At 39.9% G+C, this 16,875-nt stretch overlaps 7 non-coding genes across 7 annotated transcripts; all 7 read left to right on the top strand.

Annotated features, from left to right (window-relative positions):
• The first annotated feature begins 234 nt into the window (after window positions 1–234).
• Window positions 235–307, top strand: Trnak-uuu (transfer RNA lysine (anticodon UUU)). Its single transcript has one exon. It is a non-coding gene; the product is annotated as a tRNA-Lys (tRNA).
• Window positions 308–2,528: 2,221 nt separating this feature from the next.
• Window positions 2,529–2,601, top strand: Trnak-uuu (transfer RNA lysine (anticodon UUU)). Its single transcript has one exon. It is a non-coding gene; the product is annotated as a tRNA-Lys (tRNA).
• A 2,220-nt stretch (window positions 2,602–4,821) lies between these two features.
• Window positions 4,822–4,894, top strand: Trnak-uuu (transfer RNA lysine (anticodon UUU)). The gene has a single exon. It is a non-coding gene; the product is annotated as a tRNA-Lys (tRNA).
• Window positions 4,895–7,113: 2,219 nt separating this feature from the next.
• Window positions 7,114–7,186, top strand: Trnak-uuu (transfer RNA lysine (anticodon UUU)). Its single transcript has one exon. It is a non-coding gene; the product is annotated as a tRNA-Lys (tRNA).
• Window positions 7,187–9,402: 2,216 nt separating this feature from the next.
• On the top strand, window positions 9,403–9,475 carry Trnak-uuu (transfer RNA lysine (anticodon UUU)). Its single transcript has one exon. It is a non-coding gene; the product is annotated as a tRNA-Lys (tRNA).
• Window positions 9,476–11,695: 2,220 nt separating this feature from the next.
• Trnak-uuu (transfer RNA lysine (anticodon UUU)) lies at window positions 11,696–11,768 on the top strand. Its single transcript has one exon. It is a non-coding gene; the product is annotated as a tRNA-Lys (tRNA).
• Window positions 11,769–13,988: 2,220 nt separating this feature from the next.
• Window positions 13,989–14,061, top strand: Trnak-uuu (transfer RNA lysine (anticodon UUU)). The gene has a single exon. It is a non-coding gene; the product is annotated as a tRNA-Lys (tRNA).
• The last annotated feature ends 2,814 nt before the right edge of the window (window positions 14,062–16,875 follow it).

Here is a 16,875-nt window from a genome sequence, read left to right as displayed (position 1 = left end):
AATTATAAATTAATGCTCAAATTTCGCGTCAAAATTAAGGAGTAATTTGTCATCCATGTTATTAATACTGAAATCTTGTTAATGTGCAATGAAATCGCGGCGCAGTGCCTTTGCTTCTTTTGCAAGATAATTTGAGTCCAGAGTTCTATGAACATAACATTTCCCGTAGAAGCTGTGATAGCTGCGTTCTCAATCATTCATAAAAACTGCGCAACATTTTGTGTAACGTCGTGAGCCCGGTTAGCTCAGTCGGTAGAGCATCAGACTTTTAATCTGAGGGTCATGGGTTCAAGTCCCATATCGGGCGACTTTGTTTTAAGTTATTCTTTATTGATCGTACGAGCAAAAATGAGAGTATTTATTTGAAGCACGGGCTATAGCTGAAAGAGGGAAATGATCGTAGCACTTACCTGGCTCGTAATCACTTCAACACGATCTCTTCTCTGAATTCACGATTACCGAAAATTTTAAATTTCCTTTAAATTCACCATTATCGTGAAGGCTTAACAGGCAGAATAGTGATTTATCCGGTGGATAGCGTTATCCACCTTTTGAACAACCGGGCCCAGACAGTCTTAGTTCTTTTTCTTACCTACGTATCAGCTAAGTTGCGGAATGCGCTACCTGATTTTATCCGTACCACTGAGTTCACTGGTTTTAAAAGAGAATCCAGGGCCGCATTTTGTAATGCAGCTTTTCTTTTTAAGTAATATATATTGAAATATTATGTATTTAGTCATGAATCTGTATATGCTATGTATTTTAGTTGTAAATGTAATGTCTCGAAGACATTGGCTCCTGTAGTTATTCTGAAATTCGAGATGAAATAAAGTTTATGCATGTAAGTATGTTACCTTTAGCAGTGCGCCTGCGTGCAGTTTGTAATCTGCGACTCCAGTGCTTACCATATGACAGATAAAATGACTTATCTCTTGAATATATAAGCGACTAAATCTTACGCTAAATTGTAATGACAAGGGCGGTCTGGAGCTGTGAGTAGGCGTGGGATTTGTCTGATATGGTTTAGGGGCCGACATATCTCTCCCTCAATGCCGTACCGGGAGGCGAGGTCGGTAGCAGAAAGCAGCGAAGGGCCAACTGCGTCCAAAAGCGATCGCACGGGCCGAAATCCCGGGATGACTCGTTTGGTACGACGCTCCAGCGCCATGTCTGGAGGTACTGCATTTTTCTCTTTTGTTGAAACATGCGTAAATGTTCAGGCTCTCCGATGGCCTAGCCTACCAAAAAAATTAAGATGCTGGTTTTTACAAGGAATTGATATTTCAGTTGATTCTACAGGTATAAACGTGACGTAAGATCCGCGCGTGTCTGGCCTTCTCGAGACAGAGGTGAGAGATAGTTTCATGCAGACTGGGACGCTTAAAATGCCCCGTTGTAAACATCAGTGGCGGTTCAGGAGTGAAGTTGTCTCAACAGGGCTTTTCTGTGGACGAATTCCAGGACCTACCGATACAATTTGGGCAAGTTTTGGAAGCTAAAATCTTCAATCGGTGCAGTATTTTGCTCATAGGGCTGGGTGACCCGACACTTATAAAAGAATCCTTGAAAAAGCACGAGACTGGCTCAGGCTCATCAAATAGCTAAAGTGCGGCCGGAGGAAAAAGTACATACATACAATATTTATTCATCCTTTGAGTGAGAAACACTATACAGGGTGCTAAAAGGTCAAACGGGTCCGACGAGAGTAAATTAAAGCCTACATAAGAGCCTGGCACATAAAGCTTATTAAAAAAAAAATAAAATAAAAAAATAAAAATAAAAAAAATAAAATATCAACCAAATCAATAGTGAGTAGTAGTGAGAAGAATATTTCTAGCCAGATACTAAGGAGTATACCTGGTGTGTGATGTTAACGTAGACTTTTGATTTCTGAACAAGTTTTTATTATAGAAAATTCGGGACAAAGTAGAGGTTTTTTCGCTGTTATCCTCGTAGCAAAAAGCTGGCCTTCCGTAATTTCTTGTCAAACAAACGGTTTAATGTAAATAAGGGAATACTGAGATTTATATTTGCAAATTACCTGTCCTCTCACCACTTCAGTCAAACTCTACATCTCTATGCAATCAGCGCATTCAAAATCTTCTTATGCATGATCTTCGCGGAAATTACATGATCATTCTGTCTGTCCCACAATAAACCTAAAGCAACCAGTTATGGTACTATATTACTGTAATTCTATATACGTGCAGTCTCAAGCTATGATGATGCCTCCTTCAGTACTTTCATAAACTGTAGAAAAAGTTGCCATGGCAACGATGTAATTTCACAAGTGAAATTATAAATTAATGCTCAAATTTCGCGCCAAAATTAAGGAGTAATTTGTCATCCATGTTATTAATACTGAAATCTTGTTAATGTGCAATGAAATCGCGGCGCAGTGCCTTTGCTTCTTTTGCAAGATAATTTGAGTCCAGAGTTCTATGAACATAACATTTCCCGTAGAAGCTGTGATAGCTGCGTTCTCAATCATTCATAAAAACTGCGCAACATTTTGTGTAACGTCGTGAGCCCGGTTAGCTCAGTCGGTAGAGCATCAGACTTTTAATCTGAGGGTCATGGGTTCAAGTCCCATATCGGGCGACTTTGTTTTAAGTTATTCTTTATTGATCGTACGAGCAAAAATGAGAGTATTTATTTGAAGCACGGGCTATAGCTGAAAGAGGGAAATGATCGTAGCACTTACCTGGCTCGTAATCACTTCAACACCATCTCTTCCCTGAATTCACGATTACCGTGAATTTTAAATTTCCTTTAAATTCACCATTATCGTGAAGGCTTAACAGGCAGAATAGTGATTTATCCGGTGGATAGCGTTATCCACCTTTTGAACAACCGGGCCCAGACAGTCTTAGTTCTTTTTCTTACCTACGTATCAGCTAAGTTGCGGAATGCGCTACCTGATTTTATCCGTACCACTGAGTTCACTGGTTTTAAAAGAGAATCCAGGGCCGCATTTTGTAATGCAGCTTTTCTTTTTAAGTAATATATATTGAAATATTATGTATTTAGTCATGAATCTGTATATGCTATGTATTTTAGTTGTAAATGTAATGTCTCGAAGACATTGGCTCCTGTAGTTATTCTGAAATTCGAGATGAAATAAAGTTTATGCATGTAAGTATGTTACCTTTAGCAGTGCGCCTGCGTGCAGTTTGTAATCTGCGACTCCAGTGCTTACCATATGACAGATAAAATGACTTATCTCTTGAATATATAAGCGACTAAATCTTACGCTAAATTGTAATGACAAGGGCGGTCTGGAGCTGTGAGTAGGCGTGGGATTTGTCTCATATGGTTTAGGGGCCGACATATCTCTCCCTCAATGCCGTACCGGGAGGCGAGGTCGGTAGCAGAAAGCAGCGAAGGGCCAACTGCGTCCAAAAGCGATCGCACGGGCCGAAATCCCGGGATGACTCGTTTGGTACGACGCTCCAGCGCCATGTCTGGAGGTACTGCATTTTTCTCTTTTGTTGAAACATGCGTAAATGTTCAGGCTCTCCGATGGCCTAGCCTACCAAAAAAATTAAGATGCTGGTTTTTACAAGGAATTGATATTTCAGTTGATTCTACAGGTATAAACGTAACGTAAGAACCGCGCGTGTCTGGCCTTCTCGAGACAGAGGTGAGAGATGGTTTCATGCAGACTGGGACGCCTAAAATGCCCCGTTGTAAACATCAGTGGCGGTTCAGGAGTGAAGTTGTCTCAAGAGGGCTTTTCTGTGGACGAATTGCAGGACCTACCGATACAATTTGGGCAAGTTTTGGAAGCTAAAATCTTCAATCGGTGCTTTATTTTGCTCATAGGGCTGGGTGACCCGACACTTATAAAAGAATCCTTTGAAAAGCATGAGACTGGCTCAGGCTCATCAAATAGCTAAAGTGCGGCCTGAGGAAAAAGTACATACATACATATTTATTAATCCTTTGAGTGAGGAACACTATACAGGATGCTAAAAGGTCAAACGGGTCCGACGAGAGTAACTTAAAGCCTACATAAGAGCCTGGCACATAAAGCTTATTAAAAAAAAAATAAAATAAAAAAATAAAAATAAAAAAAATAAAATATCAACCAAATCAATAGTGAGTAGTAGTGAGAAGAATATTTCTAGCCAGATACTAAGGAGTATACCTGGTGTGTGATGTTAACGTAGACTTTTGATTTCTGAACAAGTTTTTATTATAGAAAATTCGGGACAAAGTAGAGGTTTTTTCGCTGTTATCCTCGTAGCAAAAAGCTGGCCTTCCGTAATTTCTTGTCAAAGAAACGGTTTAATGTAAATAAGGGAATACTGAGATTTATATTTGCAAATTACCTGTCCTCTCACCACTTCAGTCAAACTCTACATCTCTATGCAATAAGCGCATTCAAAATCTTCTTATGCACGATCTTCGCGGAAATTACATATTCATTCTGTCTGTCCCGCAATAAACCTAAAGCAACCAGTTATGGTACTATATTACTGTAATTCTATATACGTGCAGTCTCAAGCTATGATGATGCCTCCTTCAGTACTTTCATAAACTGTAGAAAAAGTTGCCATGGCAACGATGTAATTTCACAAGTGAAATTATAAATTAATGCTCAAATTTCGCGCCAAAATTAAGGAGTAATTTGTCATCCATGTTATTAATACTGAAATCTTGTTAATGTGCAATGAAATCGCGGCGCAGTGCCTTTGCTTCTTTTGCAAGATAATTTGAGTCCAGAGTTCTATGAACATAACATTTCCCGTAGAAGCTGTGATAGCTGCGTTCTCAATCATTCATAAAAACTGCGCAACATTTTGTGTAACGTCGTGAGCCCGGTTAGCTCAGTCGGTAGAGCATCAGACTTTTAATCTGAGGGTCATGGGTTCAAGTCCCATATCGGGCGACTTTGTTTTAAGTTATTCTTTATTGATCGTACGAGCAAAAATGAGAGTATTTATTTGAAGCACGGGCTATAGCTGAAAGAGGGAAATGATCGTAGCACTTACCTGGCTCGTAATCACTTCAACACCATCTCTTCCCTGAATTCACGATTACCGTGAATTTTAAATTTCCTTTAAATTCACCATTATCGTGAAGGCTTAACAGGCAGAATAGTGATTTATCCGGTGGATAGCGTTATCCACCTTTTGAACAACCGGGCCCAGACAGTCTTAGTTCTTTTTCTTACCTACGTATCAGCTAAGTTGCGGAATGCGCTACCTGATTTTATCCGTACCACTGAGTTCACTGGTTTTAAAAGAGAATCCAGGGCCGCATTTTGTAATGCAACTTTTCTTTTTAAGTAATATATATTGAAATATTATGTATTTAGTCATGAATCTGTATATGCTATGTATTTTAGTTGTAAATGTAATGTCTCGAAGACATTGGCTCCTGTAGTTATTCTGAAATTCGAGATGAAATAAAGTTTATGCATGTAAGTATGTTACCTTTAGCAGTGCGCCTGCGTGCAGTTTGTAATCTGCGACTCCAGTGCTTACCATATGACAGATAAAATGACTTATCTCTTGAATATATAAGCGACTAAATCTTACGCTAAATTGTAATGACAAGGGCGGTCTGGAGCTGTGAGTAGGCGTGGGATTTGTCTCATATGGTTTAGGGGCCGACATATCTCTCCCTCAATGCCGTACCGGGAGGCGAGGTCGGTAGCAGAAAGCAGCGAAGGGCCAACTGCGTCCAAAAGCGATCGCACGGGCCGAAATCCCGGGATGACTCGTTTGGTACGACGCTCCAGCGCCATGTCTGGAGGTACTGCATTTTTCTCTTTTGTTCAAACATGCGTAAATGTTCAGGCTCTCCGATGGCCTAGCCTACCAAAAAAATTAAGATGCTGGTTTTTACAAGGAATTGATATTTCAGTTGATTCTACAGGTATAAACGTAACGTAAGAACCGCGCGTGTCTGGCCTTCTCGAGACAGAGGTGAGAGATGGTTTCATGCAGACTGGGACGCCTAAAATGCCCCGTTGTAAACATCAGTGGCGGTTCAGGAGTGAAGTTGTCTCAAGAGGGCTTTTCTGTGGACGAATTGCAGGACCTACCGATACAATTTGGCCCAGTTTTGGTAGCTAAAATCTTCAATCGGTGCTGTATTTTGCTCATAGGGCTGGGTGACCCGACACTTATAAAAGAATTCTTGAAAAAGCACGAGACTGGCTCAGGCTCATCAAATAGCTAAAGTGCGGCCGGAGGAAAAAGTACATACATACATATTTATTAATCCTTTGAGTGAGGAACACTATACAGGATGCTAAAAGGTCAAACGGGTCCGACGAGAGTAACTTAAAGCCTACATAAGAGCCTGGCACATAAAGCTTATTAAAAAAAAAATAAAATAAAAAAATAAAATAAAAAAAATAAAATATCAACCAAATCAATAGTGAGTAGTAGTGAGAAGAATATTTCTAGCCAGATACTAAGGAGTATACCTGGTGTGTGATGTTAACGTAGACTTTTGATTTCTGAACAAGTTTTTATTATAGAAAATTCGGGACAAAGTAGAGGTTTTTTCGCTGTTATCCTCGTAGCAAAAAGCTGGCCTTCCGTAATTTCTTGTCAAACAAACGGTTTAATGTAAATAAGGGAATACTGAGATTTATATTTGCAAATTACCTGTCCTCTCACCACTTCAGTCAAACTCTACATCTCTATGCAATAAACTCATTCAAAATCTTCTTATGCATGATCTTCGCGGAAATTACATGATCATTCTGTCTGTCCCACAATAAACCTAAAGCAACCAGTTATGGTACTACATTACTGTAATTCTATATACGTGCAGTCTCAAGCTATGATGATGCCTCCTTCAGTACTTTCATAAACTGTAGAAAAAGTTGCCATGGCAACGATGTAATTTCACAAGTGAAATTATAAATTAATGCTCAAATTTCGCGCCAAAATTAAGGAGTAATTTGTCATCCATGTTATTAATACTGAAATCTTGTTAATGTGCAATGAAATCGCGGCGCAGTGCCTTTGCTTCTTTTGCAAGATAATTTGAGTCCAGAGTTCTATGAACATAACATTTCCCGTAGAAGCTGTGATAGCTGCGTTCTCAATCATTCATAAAAACTGCGCAACATTTTGTGTAACGTCGTGAGCCCGGTTAGCTCAGTCGGTAGAGCATCAGACTTTTAATCTGAGGGTCATGGGTTCAAGTCCCATATCGGGCGACTTTGTTTTAAGTTATTCTTTATTGATCGTACGAGCAAAAATGAGAGTATTTATTTGAAGCACGGGCTATAGCTGAAAGAGGGAAATGATCGTAGCACTTACCTGGCTCGTAATCACTTCAACACCATCTCTTCCCTGAATTCACGATTACCGTGAATTTTAAATTTCCTTTAAATTCACCATTATCGTGAAGGCTTAACAGGCAGAATAGTGATTTATCCGGTGGATAGCGTTATCCACCTTTTGAACAACCGGGCCCAGACAGTCTTAGTTCTTTTTCTTACCTACGTATCAGCTAAGTTGCGGAATGCGCTACCTGATTTTATCCGTACCACTGAGTTCACTGGTTTTAAAAGAGAATCCAGGGCCGCATTTTGTAATGCAGCTTTTCTTTTTAAGTAATATATATTGAAATATTATGTATTTAGTCATGAATCTGTATATGCTATGTATTTTAGTTGTAAATGTAATGTCTCGAAGACATTGGCTCCTGTAGTTATTCTGAAATTCGAGATGAAATAAAGTTTATGCATGTAAGTATGTTACCTTCAGCAGTGCGCCTGCGTGCAGTTTGTAATCTGCGACTCCAGTGCTTACCATATGACAGATAAAATGACTTATCTCTTGAATATATAAGCGACTAAATCTTACGCTAAATTGTAATGACAAGGGCGGTCTGGAGCTGTGAGTAGGCGTGGGATTTGTCTCATATGGTTTAGGGGCCGACATATCTCTCCCTCAATGCCGTACCGGGAGGCGAGGTCGGTAGCAGAAAGCAGCGAAGGGCCAACTGCGTCCAAAAGCGATCGCACGGGCCGAAATCCCGGGATGACTCGTTTGGTACGACGCTCCAGCGCCATGTCTGGAGGTACTGCATTTTTCTCTTTTGTTGAAACATGCGTAAATGTTCAGGCTCTCCGATGGCCTAGCCTACCAAAAAAATTAAGATGCTGGTTTTTACAAGGAATTGATATTTCAGTTGATTCTACTGGTATAAACGTAACGTAATAACCGCGCGTGTCTGGCCTTCTCGAGACAGAGCTGAGAGATGGTTTCATGCAGACTGGGACGCCTAAAATGCCCCGTTGTAAACATCAGTGGCGGTTCAGGAGTGAAGTTGTCTCACAGGGCCTTTCTGTGGACGAATTCCAGGACGTACCGATACAATTTGGGCAAGTTTTGAAAGCTAAAATCTTCAATCGGTGCTGTATTTTGCTCATAGGGCTGGGTGACCCGACACTTATAAGAGAATCCTTGAAAAAGCACGAGACTGGCTCAAGCTCATCAAATAGCTAAAGTGCGGCCGGAGGAAAAAGTACATACATACATATTTATTAATCCTTTGAGTGAGGAACACTATACAGGATGCTAAAAGGTCAAACGGGTCCGACGAGAGTAACTTAAAGCCTACATAAGAGCCTGGCACATAAAGCTTATTAAAAAAAAAATAAAATAAAAAAATAAAAATAAAAAAAATAAAATATCAACCAAATCAATAGTGAGTAGTAGTGAGAAGAATATTTCTAGCCCGATACTAAGGAGTATACCTGGTGTGTGATGTTAACGTAGACTTTTGATTTCTGAACAAGTTTTTATTATAGAAAATTCGGGACAAAGTAGAGGTTTTTTCGCTGTTATCCTCGTAGCAAAAAGCTGGCCTTCCGTAATTTCTTGTCAAAGAAACGGTTTAATGTAAATAAGGGAATACTGAGATTTATATTTGCAAATTACCTGTCCTCTCACCACTTCAGTCAAACTCTACATCTCTATGCAATAAACGCATTCAAAATCTTCTTATGCACGATCTTCGCGGAAATTACATGATCATTCTGTCTGTCCCTCAATAAACCTAAAAAAACCAGTTATGGTACTATATTACTGTAATTCTATATACGTGCAGTCTCAAGCTATGATGATGCCTCCTTCAGTACTTTCATAAACTGTAGAAAAACTTGCCATGGCAACGATGTAATTTCACAAGTGAAATTATAAATTAATGCTCAAATTTCGCGCCAAAATTAAGGAGTAATTTGTCATCCATGTTATTAATACTGAAATCTTGTTAATGTGCAATGAAATCGCGCAGTCCCTTTGCTTCTTTTGCAAGATAATTTGAGTCCAGAGTTCTATGAACATAACATTTCCCGTAGAAGCTGTGATAGCTGCGTTCTCAATCATTCATAAAAACTGCGCAACATTTTGTGTAACGTCGTGAGCCCGGTTAGCTCAGTCGGTAGAGCATCAGACTTTTAATCTGAGGGTCATGGGTTCAAGTCCCATATCGGGCGACTTTGTTTTAAGTTATTCTTTATTGATCGTACGAGCAAAAATGAGAGTATTTATTTGAAGCACGGGCTATAGCTGAAAGAGGGAAATGATCGTAGCACTTACCTGGCTCGTAATCACTTCAACACCATCTCTTCCCTGAATTCACGATTACCGTGAATTTTAAATTTCCTTTAAATTCACCATTATCGTGAAGGCTTAACAGGCAGAATAGTGATTTATCCGGTGGATAGCGTTATCCACCTTTTGAACAACCGGGCCCAGACAGTCTTAGTTCTTTTTCTTACCTACGTATCAGCTAAGTTGCGGAATGCGCTACCTGATTTTATCCGTACCACTGAGTTCACTGGTTTTAAAAGAGAATCCAGGGCCGCATTTTGTAATGCAGCTTTTCTTTTTAAGTAATATATATTGAAATATTATGTATTTAGTCATGAATCTGTATATGCTATGTATTTTAGTTGTAAATGTAATGTCTCGAAGACATTGGCTCCTGTAGTTATTCTGAAATTCGAGATGAAATAAAGTTTATGCATGTAAGTATGTTACCTTCAGCAGTGCGCCTGCGTGCAGTTTGTAATCTGCGACTCCAGTGCTTACCATATGACAGATAAAATGACTTATCTCTTGAATATATAAGCGACTAAATCTTACGCTAAATTGTAATGACAAGGGCGGTCTGGAGCTGTGAGTAGGCGTGGGATTTGTCTCATATGGTTTAGGGGCCGACATATCTCTCCCTCAATGCCGTACCGGGAGGCGAGGTCGGTAGCAGAAAGCAGCGAAGGGCCAACTGCGTCCAAAAGCGATCGCACGGGCCGAAATCCCGGGATGACTCGTTTGGTACGACGCTCCAGCGCCATGTCTGGAGGTACTGCATTTTTCTCTTTTGTTGAAACATGCGTAAATGTTCAGGCTCTCCGATGGCCTAGCCTACCAAAAAAATTAAGATGCTGGTTTTTACAAGGAATTGATATTTCAGTTGATTCTACAGGTATAAACGTAACGTAAGAACCGCGCGTGTCTGGCCTTCTCGAGACAGAGGTGAGAGATAGTTTCATGCAGACTGGGACGCTTAAAATGCCCCGTTGTAAACATCAGTGGCGGTTCAGGAGTGAAGTTGTCTCAACAGGGCTTTTCTGTGGACGAATTCCAGGACCTACCGATACAATTTGGGCAAGTTTTGGAAGCTAAAATCTTTAATCGGTGCTGTATTTTGCTCATAGGGCTGGGTGACCCGACACTGATAAAAGAATCCTTGAAAAAGCACGAGACTGGCTCAGGCTCATCAAATAGCTAAAGTGCGGCCTGAGGAAAAAGTACATACATACATATTTATTAATCCTTTGAGTGAGGAACACTATACAGGATGCTAAAAGGTCAAACGGGTCCGACGAGAGTAACTTAAAGCCTACATAAGAGCCTGGCACATAAAGCTTATTAAAAAAAAAATAAAATAAAAAAATAAAAATAAAAAAAATAAAATATCAACCAAATCAATAGTGAGTAGTAGTGAGAAGAATATTTCTAGCCAGATACTAAGGAGTATACCTGGTGTGTGATGTTAACGTAGACTTTTGATTTCTGAACAAGTTTTTATTATAGAAAATTCGGGACAAAGTAGAGGTTTTTTCGCTGTTATCCTCGTAGCAAAAAGCTGGCCTTCCGTAATTTCTTGTCAAAGAAACGGTTTAATGTAAATAAGGGAATACTGAGATTTATATTTGCAAATTACCTGTCCTCTCACCACTTCAGTCAAACTCTACATCTCTATGCAATAAGCGCATTCAAAATCTTCTTATGCACGATCTTCGCGGAAATTACATGATTATTCTGTCTGTCCCTCAATAAACCTAAAATAACCAGTTATGGTACTATATTACTGTAATTCTATATACGTTTAGTCTCAAGCTATGATGATGCCTCCTTCAGTACTTTCATAAACTGTAGAAAAAGTTGCCATGGCAACGATGTAATTTCACAAGTGAAATTATAAATTAATGCTCAAATTTCGCGCCAAAATTAAGGAGTAATTTGTCATCCATGTTATTAATACTGAAATCTTGTTAATGTGCAATGAAATCGCGGCGCAGTGCCTTTGCTTCTTTTGCAAGATAATTTGAGTCCAGAGTTCTATGAACATAACATTTCCCGTAGAAGCTGTGATAGCTGCGTTCTCAATCATTCATAAAAACTGCGCAACATTTTGTGTAACGTCGTGAGCCCGGTTAGCTCAGTCGGTAGAGCATCAGACTTTTAATCTGAGGGTCATGGGTTCAAGTCCCATATCGGGCGACTTTGTTTTAAGTTATTCTTTATTGATCGTACGAGCAAAAATGAGAGTATTTATTTGAAGCACGGGCTATAGCTGAAAGAGGGAAATGATCGTAGCACTTACCTGGCTCGTAATCACTTCAACACGATCTCTTCTCTGAATTCACGATTACCGTGAATTTTAAATTTCCTTTGAATTCACCATTATCGTGAAGGCTTAACAGGCAGAATAGTGATTTATCCGGTGGATAGCGTTATCCACCTTTTGAACAACCGGGCCCAGACAGTCTTAGTTCTTTTTCTTACCTACGTATCAGCTAAGTTGCGGAATGCGCTACCTGATTTTATCCGTACCACTGAGTTCACTGGTTTTAAAAGAGAATCCAGGGCCGCATTTTGTAATGCAGCTTTTCTTTTTAAGTAATATATATTGAAATATTATGTATTTAGTCATGAATCTGTATATGCTATGTATTTTAGTTGTAAATGTAATGTCTCGAAGACATTGGCTCCTGTAGTTATTCTGAAATTCGAGATGAAATAAAGTTTATGCATGTAAGTATGTTACCTTCAGCAGTGCGCCTGCGTGCAGTTTGTAATCTGCGACTCCAGTGCTTACCATATGACAGATAAAATGACTTATCTCTTGAATATATAAGCGACTAAATCTTACGCTAAATTGTAATGACAAGGGCGGTCTGGAGCTGTGAGTAGGCGTGGGATTTGTCTCATATGGTTTAGGGGCCGACATATCTCTCCCTCAATGCCGTACCGGGAGGCGAGGTCGGTAGCAGAAAGCAGCGAAGGGCCAACTGCGTCCAAAAGCGATCGCACGGGCCGAAATCCCGGGATGACTCGTTTGGTACGACGCTCCAGCGCCATGTCTGGAGGTACTGCATTTTTCTCTTTTGTTCAAACATGCGTAAATGTTCAGGCTCTCCGATGGCCTAGCCTACCAAAAAAATTAAGATGCTGGTTTTTACAAGGAATTGATATTTCAGTTGATTCTACAGGTATAAACGTAACGTAAGAACCGCGCGTGCCTGGCCTTCTCGAGACAGAGGTGAGAGATGGTTTCATGCAGACTGGGACGCTTAAAATGCCCCGTTGTAAACATCAGTGGCGGTTCAGGAGTGAAGTTGTCTCAACAGGGCTTTTCTGTGGACGAATTCCAGGACCTACCGATACAATTTGGGCAAGTTTTGGTAGCTAAAATCTTTAATCGGTGCTGTATTTTGCTCATAGGGCTGGGTGACCCGACACTGATAAAAGAATCCTTGAAAAAGCACGAGACTGGCTCAGGCTCATCAAATAGCTAAAGTGCGGCCTGAGGAAAAAGTACATACATACATATTTATTAATCCTTTGAGTGAGGAACACTATACAGGATGCTAAAAGGTCAAACGGGTCCGACGAGAGTAACTTAAAGCCTACATAAGAGCCTGGCACATAAAGCTTATTAAAAAAAAAATAAAATAAAAAAATAAAAATAAAAAAAATAAAATATCAACCAAATCAATAGTGAGTAGTAGTGAGAAGAATATTTCTAGCCAGATACTAAGGAGTATACCTGGTGTGTGATGTTAACGTAGACTTTTGATTTCTGAACAAGTTTTTATTATAGAAAATTCGGGACAAAGTAGAGGTTTTTTCGCTGTTATCCTCGTAGCAAAAAGCTGGCCTTCCGTAATTTCTTGTCAAAGAAACGGTTTAATGTAAATAAGGGAATACTGAGATTTATATTTGCAAATTACCTGTCCTCTCACCACTTCAGTCAAACTCTACATCTCTATGCAATAAGCGCATTCAAAATCTTCTTATGCACGATCTTCGCGGAAATTACATGATTATTCTGTCTGTCCCTCAATAAACCTAAAATAACCAGTTATGGTACTATATTACTGTAATTCTATATACGTGCAGTCTCAAGCTATGATGATGCCTCCTTCAGTACTTTCATAAACTGTAGAAAAAGTTGCCATGGCAACGATGTAATTTCACAAGTGAAATTATAAATTAATGCTCAAATTTCGCGCCAAAATTAAGGAGTAATTTGTCATCCATGTTATTAATACTGAAATCTTGTTAATGTGCAATGAAATCGCGGCGCAGTGCCTTTGCTTCTTTTGCAAGATAATTTGAGTCCAGAGTTCTATGAACATAACATTTCCCGTAGAAGCTGTGATAGCTGCGTTCTCAATCATTCATAAAAACTGCGCAACATTTTGTGTAACGTCGTGAGCCCGGTTAGCTCAGTCGGTAGAGCATCAGACTTTTAATCTGAGGGTCATGGGTTCAAGTCCCATATCGGGCGACTTTGTTTTAAGTTATTCTTTATTGATCGTACGAGCAAAAATGAGAGTATTTATTTGAAGCACGGGCTATAGCTGAAAGAGGGAAATGATCGTAGCACTTACCTGGCTCGTAATCACTTCAACACGATCTCTTCTCTGAATTCACGATTACCGTGAATTTTAAATTTCCTTTGAATTCACCATTATCGTGAAGGCTTAACAGGCAGAATAGTGATTTATCCGGTGGATAGCGTTATCCACCTTTTGAACAACCGGGCCCAGACAGTCTTAGTTCTTTTTCTTACGTACGTATCAGCTAAGTTGCGGAATGCGCTACCTGATTTTATCCGTACCACTGAGTTCACTGGTTTTTAAAAGAGAATCCAGGGCCGCATTTTGTAATGCAGCTTTTCTTTTTAAGTAATATATATTGAAATATTATGTATTTAGTCATGAATCTGTATATGCTATGTATTTTAGTTGTAAATGTAATGTCTCGAAGACATTGGCTCCTGTAGTTATTCTGAAATTCGAGATGAAATAAAGTTTATGCATGTAAGTATGTTACCTTTAGCAGTGCGCCTGCGTGCAGTTTGTAATCTGCGACTCCAGTGCTTACCATATGACAGATAAAATGACTTATCTCTTGAATATATAAGCGACTAAATCTTACGCTAAATTGTAATGACAAGGGCGGTCTGGAGCTGTGAGTAGGCGTGGGATTTGTCTGATATGGTTTAGGGGCCGACATATCTCTCCCTCAATGCCGTACCGGGAGGCGAGGTCGGTAGCAGAAAGCAGCGAAGGGCCAACTGCGTCCAAAAGCGATCGCACGGGCCGAAATCCCGGGATGACTCGTTTGGTACGACGCTCCAGCGCCATGTCTGGAGGTACTGCGTTTTTCTCTTTTGTTGAAACATGCGTAAATGTTCAGGCTCTCCGATGGCCTAGCCTACCAAAAAAATTAAGATGCTGGTTTTTACAAGGAATTGATATTTCAGTTGATTCTACAGGTATAAACGTGACGTAAGAACCGCGCGTGTCTGGCCTTCTCGAGACAGAGGTGAGAGATAGTTTCATGCAGACTGGGACGCTTAAAATGCCCCGTTGTAAACATCAGTGGCGGTTCAGGAGTGAAGTTGTCTCAACAGGGCTTTTCTGTGGACGAATTCCAGGACCTACCGATACAATTTGGGCAAGTTTTGGAAGCTAAAATCTTCAATCGGTGCAGTATTTTGCTCATAGGGCTGGGTGACCCGACACTTATAAAAGAATCCTTGAAAAAGCACGAGACTGGCTCAGGCTCATCAAATAGCTAAAGTGCGGCCGGAGGAAAAAGTACATACATACAATATTTATTCATCCTTTGAGTGAGAAACACTATACAGGGTGCTAAAAGGTCAAACGGGTCCGACGAGAGTAAATTAAAGCCTACATAAGAGCCTGGCACATAAAGCTTATTAAAAAAAAAATAAAATAAAAAAATAAAAATAAAAAAAATTAAATATCAACCAAATCAATAGTGAGTAGTAGCGAGAAGAATATTTCTAGCCAGATACTAAGGAGTATACCTGGTGTGTGATGTTAACGTAGACTTTTGATTTCTGAACAAGTTTTTATTATAGAAAATTCGGGACAAAGTAGAGGTTTTTTCGCTGTTATCCTCGTAGCAAAAAGCTGGCCTTCCGTAATTTCTTGTCAAAGAAACGGTTTAATGTAAATAAGGGACTACTGAGATTTATATTTGCAAATTACCTGTCCTCTCACCAGTTAAGTGAAAGCAATAAGCGCATCCAAGATCTTCTTATGCATGATCTACGCGGAAATTACATGATCATTCTATCTGTCCCTCAATAAACCTAAAACAACCAGTTATGATACTATATTGGGAGGTGCGGTGGCCTCATGGTTAGTGTGCTCTACTCCGGATCTTTTTGTCCGGGTTCGGGTCCTGGCCGGGGACATTGTGTTGTGTTCTTGGGGAAGACACTTTACTCTCACGGTGCCTCTCTCCACCCAGGTGTATAAATGGGTACCGGCGTAATGCCGGGGGTAACCCTGCGATGGACTAGCATTCCATCCAGGGGGGAGCATAAATACTCATAGTCGCTTCATGTTACGGAAACCGGAGATAAGCGATGGCCTTAATGGGCCTTCAGGCTCGTAACAGAGACTTTATGATACTATATTACTGTAATTCAATATACGCGCAGTCTCAAGCTACGATGATGCCTCCTTGGGGGCAATTAATATCATGAGTGGCAAACTCAGTACGTTCATAAAACGCCATTTTGCCAGTGTAGAAAAAGTTGCCATGGCAACAATGTAATTTCACAAGTGAAATTATAAATTAATGCTCAAATTTCGCGCCAAAATTAAGGAGTAATTTGTCATCCATGTTATTAACATTAAGCGTATACGCAAGGATCTAACCAGCGAATCTGCGGCGACCCTAGTTCATGCGTTTATAACTAGTCGAGTTGACTATTGTAACAGTCTTTATTACGGCCTCCCTGATTATCAGCTTCATAAGTTGCAACGAGTTTTGAATTCTTCTGCTCGCTTAGTTTTTTGTGCACCTCGATCTTGTCATATCACTCCGCTATTACGGGAGTTACATTGGTTACCAGTCCACTCTCGTATTGAATTTAAGTTACTTTTGATAACTTTTAAAGTTCTTAAGGGGCTAGCACCACTGTACCTTAGTGAGCTTATTTCTGTATTGCCCCCATCTAGTTACAATCTTAGAAGGAACTATAACGGTACATTGCTATGCACTCCTAAATCTAAGAAACTTAAGACCCATTTATTCGCCAGAGTTTTTACCGAGTAAC

The sequence above is a fragment of the Montipora capricornis genome, chromosome 2, assembly GCF_036669925.1.
Source record: "Montipora capricornis isolate CH-2021 chromosome 2, ASM3666992v2, whole genome shotgun sequence".
NCBI classification, from domain to species: domain Eukaryota; kingdom Metazoa; phylum Cnidaria; class Anthozoa; order Scleractinia; family Acroporidae; genus Montipora; species Montipora capricornis.
This window is presented reverse-complemented; position numbering and strand designations above follow the sequence as displayed.